This window comes from Sinocyclocheilus rhinocerous, unplaced genomic scaffold (genome assembly GCF_001515625.1).
Source record: "Sinocyclocheilus rhinocerous isolate Xijiao unplaced genomic scaffold, SAMN03320098_v1.1 scaffold191, whole genome shotgun sequence".
NCBI classification, from domain to species: Eukaryota; Metazoa; Chordata; class Actinopteri; order Cypriniformes; family Cyprinidae; genus Sinocyclocheilus; species Sinocyclocheilus rhinocerous.
Window position 1 is genome coordinate 341,068 of NW_015625580.1, and position 6,585 is coordinate 347,652.

A 6,585-nucleotide genomic window follows, 5' to 3' on the forward strand; every position below is an offset into this window, starting at 1 on the left:
GCCGGCCAATGTTATTGTCGTTTTTAGATATATGCTTCAGACACCGGTCACACTGAAGGTGTTCCCACATAGCGACCCCTGGAGGACTCAGTGTCTCGTTCCCTACTCAGGGAACCATGGTTACATACGTAACCTGAGACGTTCATCCTCTTATCCATCTTATGGAAGGTAAGCTAATCATAATTTTAATGCAGGCGTGGCAACCCACATCTAAAATAAACATATCCTATTATTATAATGCACAAGTCCTCGTTTATGTAATATTTCATGTGTTTCTGTCAAAATGTAGGCCTACCCATTTTAACGAGGTAGTTTGACAATCACAACCTTTTGTTACTTTTCGTGAGTAAAACAATCATATCTTGCGTAAAAATCAATTTTGGATATAGATAGATAGATAGATAGATAGATAGATAGAGACAGACAGATTAAGTAATTTATTTATATATAAATATATATAAATTAGAACCATATTTTAAAACAAATAAATTTAGCATCAATCCATCTATCCAAAATATACTGCTAATATATATTTATCAGGGCTGTCAGTAGATAAAAAATAATTTATTCTAATGCTGTCAGTGCCGTATGTGCCGTAATGCCGTATATTTTATGAACGATTTATAAACAGATGTGAAATCATATCTCGAGCACAGTTTGGTAATTTTGGAGTGTGCGTTTTTACGTTTTCTTGTTAAGAGACCATGCATTCCTAAATATATATAGACCAAAATAATAGATCTTGTATAAAAGCACGCCTTATTTTAAGTTATAAACCAGAAATAATCTTCTAATAGGACTAATACAGTAGTTGTATAGTAGGATGCCTTTTCCCAAGGCACTTGTTTGATTTAACCCTTTCTCCTTGACTGAGTAAAAAAAAAAAACGGATTTTGAGTGCACTGTCAGTGTTTAAAAAAATGAGCATTGAATATAATGTTGTACTAAATTTTTTTAAATGAAATAAAAAATACACACAATACAATACAAAATTGATATTTTCTGACTCTCTTTCTGCACTCTCAGACCACAGGTTATGCATTTCAAGACTATTTCAATGCATGCTGATGAACTTCCATAAATTATAAAGCACTTTGAATGACCAAATGACTTTGTACACTATAAAAAAATTATTTTGCCATATTTTTTGTAGACATAACACATTTTTTATAAATTGTCCAGACAACAAGAAAATTGAAGTTTATTGGCCACCAACTAAGTTGAAAGTTGAATTAACTAGTTTAACTGTTGTTTCAACTCAAAAAGGCATGTTGCAACAACTGCATCACACCGAAAAAAAATTAAGATAACAAAAAATTTTAAGGCAGCAGGGTAACAAAGTTTTGTAAGTGGACTCAACAAATTGTTTTTTACAGTGTAGTTTTCTTAGGTCTACTAGTAGGTAAAATTCAACCTCTGACACAATAATCACTGACCTCATGCGATAGACTTGAATGATCATCAAGCACAATTCAGCTTTCCTGGGAAATGAATGACTGACTTAACCTAAATGGCAATTAGTTTGAACAAAAGTCCAGATATTCAGTCTTTTGTCAATGCTAAATGGCAAAAGTGAATTTGAGAGGTATCAGCATTCAAGACTGACCTGGAGACTCTGCACCTCACTGGTGTCTCAGATGCCTTTACCTGTCAGTGTAATTAAGGTGCTTGATGAGCATGTTTCAGTCGGTGAATGTGTTTTAAATCTAGCTGCAGGGTTTTGGGTGGTTTAAAGGCACTGCTCAAACTGGGCGGTGCACCAGAGAGACAGATTGTCTCCTTCTGTCTGGCAGCTGCCAGCAACATCAAAGGTGTTGATGTGAACTCATTTTGCCTTTGAACATTGCCAAAGTTCTCTCTCTACCTTACACTGTGTGCTCATTTTATTTCTATCTTCTTTCTCCCTCTCTGTGATCTGCCATCTGGGAGCAGGCTCTGGCAGGTTTACCCAAGCCTGGGGCAGCTGTATAGAAAGAAAAGAGGGATGTGTGGGTAGATGGCAAAGCAAGACTGTGAAGGGCACAGCATTTGGGAGAAAGGTCTGACCTACCAACCCCGAGGATAGAGATGATTTGTGCTTATCATTCATCCATCCATCCATCCATCCATAAAACACATCTAATTATATGTCTATAAGACACCTGTCAGTCCATATATCCATCCATCAATCTATCCAAAATATATTGCTAAAATATATTTTTAAAATATTTATATTTGCTTAAATATATTTTTGAAAGTTTTAGTTACTATATATATATATATATATATAAATATATATAAATTAAAAGTACTAAAATAACTAAAACTTAATTAAAAAAAGGTATATAGACATATTTAAAATAATTAATAAAAATGACAAAAACGCACAACAAAATTACTGAAATTTTTAACAGAACTTTAAAAGGGAAATATCAAAATAAAATCAAAATACTAAATAAATAATTTAAAGCCATTATTGTGTTAAATGAGAAAAGTATCAAGTAGATTTTTACAAAAAGTAGCTTTAGAAAGAAATATATAATTTGATTCAACATAAAATGTATTACACAAAATCGATTAGGCTACGTCGACCTAACATAAACTATTGAACATAAAAGAAGATAATTTGATTTAATTTGAAGATAAACTGAGCAACATCTCAGTATTTTTTGTTCATACAATGAAAGTCATTGCCTGGTAACCAAATCTGGGCTACATTTCCCAAAAGCATGCCACCAATGGTCTCTTGAATGGAAGCCTACAATGCTTTTGAGAAACGCAGCCCAGGTTGGTTACCATTCGGCTGATTCATTCAGGAATTAAGTAACCGGCTCACTTTATGAATGTGATGCTGTGTGTTGCTCAGAGACGCACAACAGTTCTGCAGGCATTATAGGTAATATTTTCGTTGGCAAAATTTAGCAAAAACAGACAATATTGTATCTAAAATATAACACAATATTAACTTTACCGAACTGTTGTATAAAACCATATTTGCACTCGTGCTATTCGAGACAAAAACAACACTCATGTGATATTGCTCTCACTGCTCGTGTGATATCACTTATCATATGATATAAATATGAGACAAAAACTCATACAGGGGCATTTTTTCTTCAAGATCTTACATTTTAAGGGCATATAACTTCATTATAGGCTACATCATGCAGTGAGTTGTTGCCCTGCATCATGTTTGTCAGCAGTCAACAACAGTATGAAATGTAAGATGACGTAGAGGTCTGGGGCGAGGTGGATACGTTAATTGTGTTAAAATATTTTAACGTAACTAATTAATTAAATTAATGCGCTAAAACGACAGCCCTAAAATTGATATATAATATATGTTTCTATTATAAATATATTTCAGAAAGTTTTAGTTACATATATTTCCTAATATATTTTGGCTATTGGCCACTTTTAATCTTATTTTTTTTCCTTCTCTCATTCTCTCTCTGTTGTCCACATTATATTTAAAAACATTTAACAATAAGGTTGATTTTTTTCCCCCTTACATGTTGTAATATATACTGTGTGTGTGTATATATATATATATATATATATATATATATATGGCTTAGAATAGATTAATTTTGAGATAATTAATGATATTTTGCATTAGCAATTCATCCCTTTTTAAAAAAAAAATAATAAGATAGACAAAACCAATACATTACATAAAAGAATCTCTGAAGGAAAGCAGAGCTGTGACTACGCATTTCATTGCCTTGATTTTCAGATGTATGTAATTCCTAATTGATAAGATTGTGCATGTTTTAACACTGTGGTACAACCTTGAAGAGGTTCCCATATTTTTCCTTGGCAGATCATCTCTTACTAAGACAATTTACAAAGTATTGTGTAAGTGGTAATTACTTAAACAAGTGGTTCAAGATACAAGTCAAGTACCAAGACCAAACCCTTAATTGCCAGTAAAAGCATTACAACAGTGAACATACAAATGACGCTTGATAGATTTATAGCTGCAAATATTATCTGGATGTGGACTGTCTGGAAGCCTACAAGTAATTTATTTACGACAAGATGTGTTTGTTCATTCATTGATTGTTCCTCTATTTAAATGCTTACAAAATATTTCTGTATTGCTTTTTTGCTACTCTGACCAGGAACAAGGAAAACTTGCTATTAAATATAATTAATGACCTTAATTATATGATATCAATTGTTTTTCTTATGCCAGGTTTGTTCAAATTAATAATTATTGATCAGAAGATCTTCTTTACAAGCATAGAATGTTTACAGTAAATGCAGGGAAATGTCAGATTGTTTGGGTACAGTACACACTCCCTGTTCATGCTGAACTGCTGTTAGTCCTATTGGGGATTTCAAATGCTGTTGTAAAGGTTTTGAATGATATCCAAGAGCCACATCTCTGTAACATTCAACTGCTCCACACAACTCTTACAAATAATCTGCCAGAGGAATGTAGCCCAGCTACTCTGGCCGATTAGCCAAATCCGCTTTCAGCAGTGGGTGTGTCTGTGTCCCGAGGCTCCAGAGAGGAGACTCAAAAATGCAGGAGAATCAAAGATGGAAGATTCACACCTCTGCAAGGAGGAAACACCCAGTAGCCACCTTGCAGGTGCTAAGAACTTAATCTCCCAGCACACACCCTCTCGCGTACTCATTTTTAGGGTCATCAATCATTTGTGGGCTAACATTACAGCTGAGTGTCAAAACAAAAACGTCATGTAAGAGGATAAGAGCGGATTAGAGGAAGATGGACTTGACGTTTCATTTCTAGACACAGAAAACGCAAGCTCTGGAGCTTCTGTTATTAAGGATTTGGTCAGAATGTAACATTGAATAATTGTACAATAATCACTTCTTTTTCATTTGATCAATCTATTGTCTTTAGGACTTTTTTGAGTCATTTTTGGTGAATAGGCCATATAGGCTAGACTTTTTGTTGTTATAAGCATGGCTTTGCGATAATGTCAATCTCTGAATTCAATTTGACCCATTTTCACATATTCTTCTCTATGAAAAAAGTTCCAAAGTGTTTTTTTTTTTTTCAGCAATGCCATAGAATAACCATTTTGGGTACCACAAAGAACCTTTCATTGAACAAGAACCATTTTTTCAGTCTGAAGAACATTTAAAAAATCTAAAGAAACTTTTACCATAAAGAACCTTTTGTGTGATATAAAAATTCCATGGAAGTTAAAAGTTCTGCATGGAACCGTAAATGCCAATAAAGAACTTTTATTTCTCAGAGTGTACCCTCATTGCACCCTTAATAGCAAAAAACTGTAAAAAATTATTGGAATTTTAACGGTAAAATTTTACAGTAAAAATTTAATTCAAGTTTATTTGTATAGTGCTTTTCATGATACAAATCGTTGCAAAGCAACTTTACAGAAAATTAAGTTTCTACAATATATTTAGGAGTAGCTTATCAGTGGTGACTGTCAGTTAATGTACATATGGCAGAAATGTAAGGAAAAATCAATTAAAGACGTAAAAACCCATTAAATGGTTCCCTTATATAGTGAAAAAACATTTAAAGCAACATTTCATTTCATTTTACAGTAAAATACTGCAAAAAAAAAAGCCATTAAATGGTTCCCTTATATAGTGAAAAAACATCTAAAGCAACATTTCATTTCATTTTACAGTAAAATACTGCAAAAAAAAAAGTTTTTTGGAAGTGAAAATTAACAAATCATCGAATTTTCTGTGAAAAACTGTGAATTGACATTGCCAAACATCCTTGCTTGGCACTTCACATTTGATGTTTTTTGTTGAAATAAATGTTTCTTTTTAGTTTTTTCTTATTATGTACACTGTAAACCCTGATAAGATAACAGAAGTGATTACCTTATTTTTTTTTAGTTAATAAACTTAAAAACTGTATGTTTTCAGAAGTTAAATATGTGGATTGCATGCTACATGTAATGAAAAACTTTCTGGCAACTGATTGCCTCAAAAACATTGAGTACAACTAACTCCATTAACTTGAGTAATGTCTCTGTGTACAAGGCTATCTGACTAAAACACTAAAATGACAAAATGTTAACATTTTAAAACAAAATGAAATCATTTCCTTTCACATTGAAGTAACACATTTACTACACTGTTGCTAGTGATAAGGTTGGGCGAATATTTATATTTTAAAATTTGAGCAGACAAGTGTCACTCATTCAGAATATGAGAATCTCCAGTGTCAGCCCTTCTGCGGTTTGGAGTGGTTAGCCAAGCCCAGGCCCGGATCGACGGGGGTTCAAATGAAAGCAAAAGCTCCCGCAATTGAAGCTGTAATAATAGCATAGTGGCGAAACAGATCTGGCAAACAATCACTGGAATGTCTCCAAGATCTGGTTCATCAGACTCCTCCTGAATAAATGTGTGAGAGAGAGATATTAATCACCAATTACTCTATAGCAAGTTCATTTTTTAAACCCATTTTATGATTCATTTCTGTTCAATTATATACTGCAGGTTCAGCAGAAAGCTAAGTATATGGTATGAATTTGAAGAACTAGAAGGTATTTATTTTTTTCTATGAACTAGAAGATTTTATAAACAGTTAGTAAACTGTTACAGTACAGTCATATTAATTTTTGTTTCATATTAATTTTGTTTAGG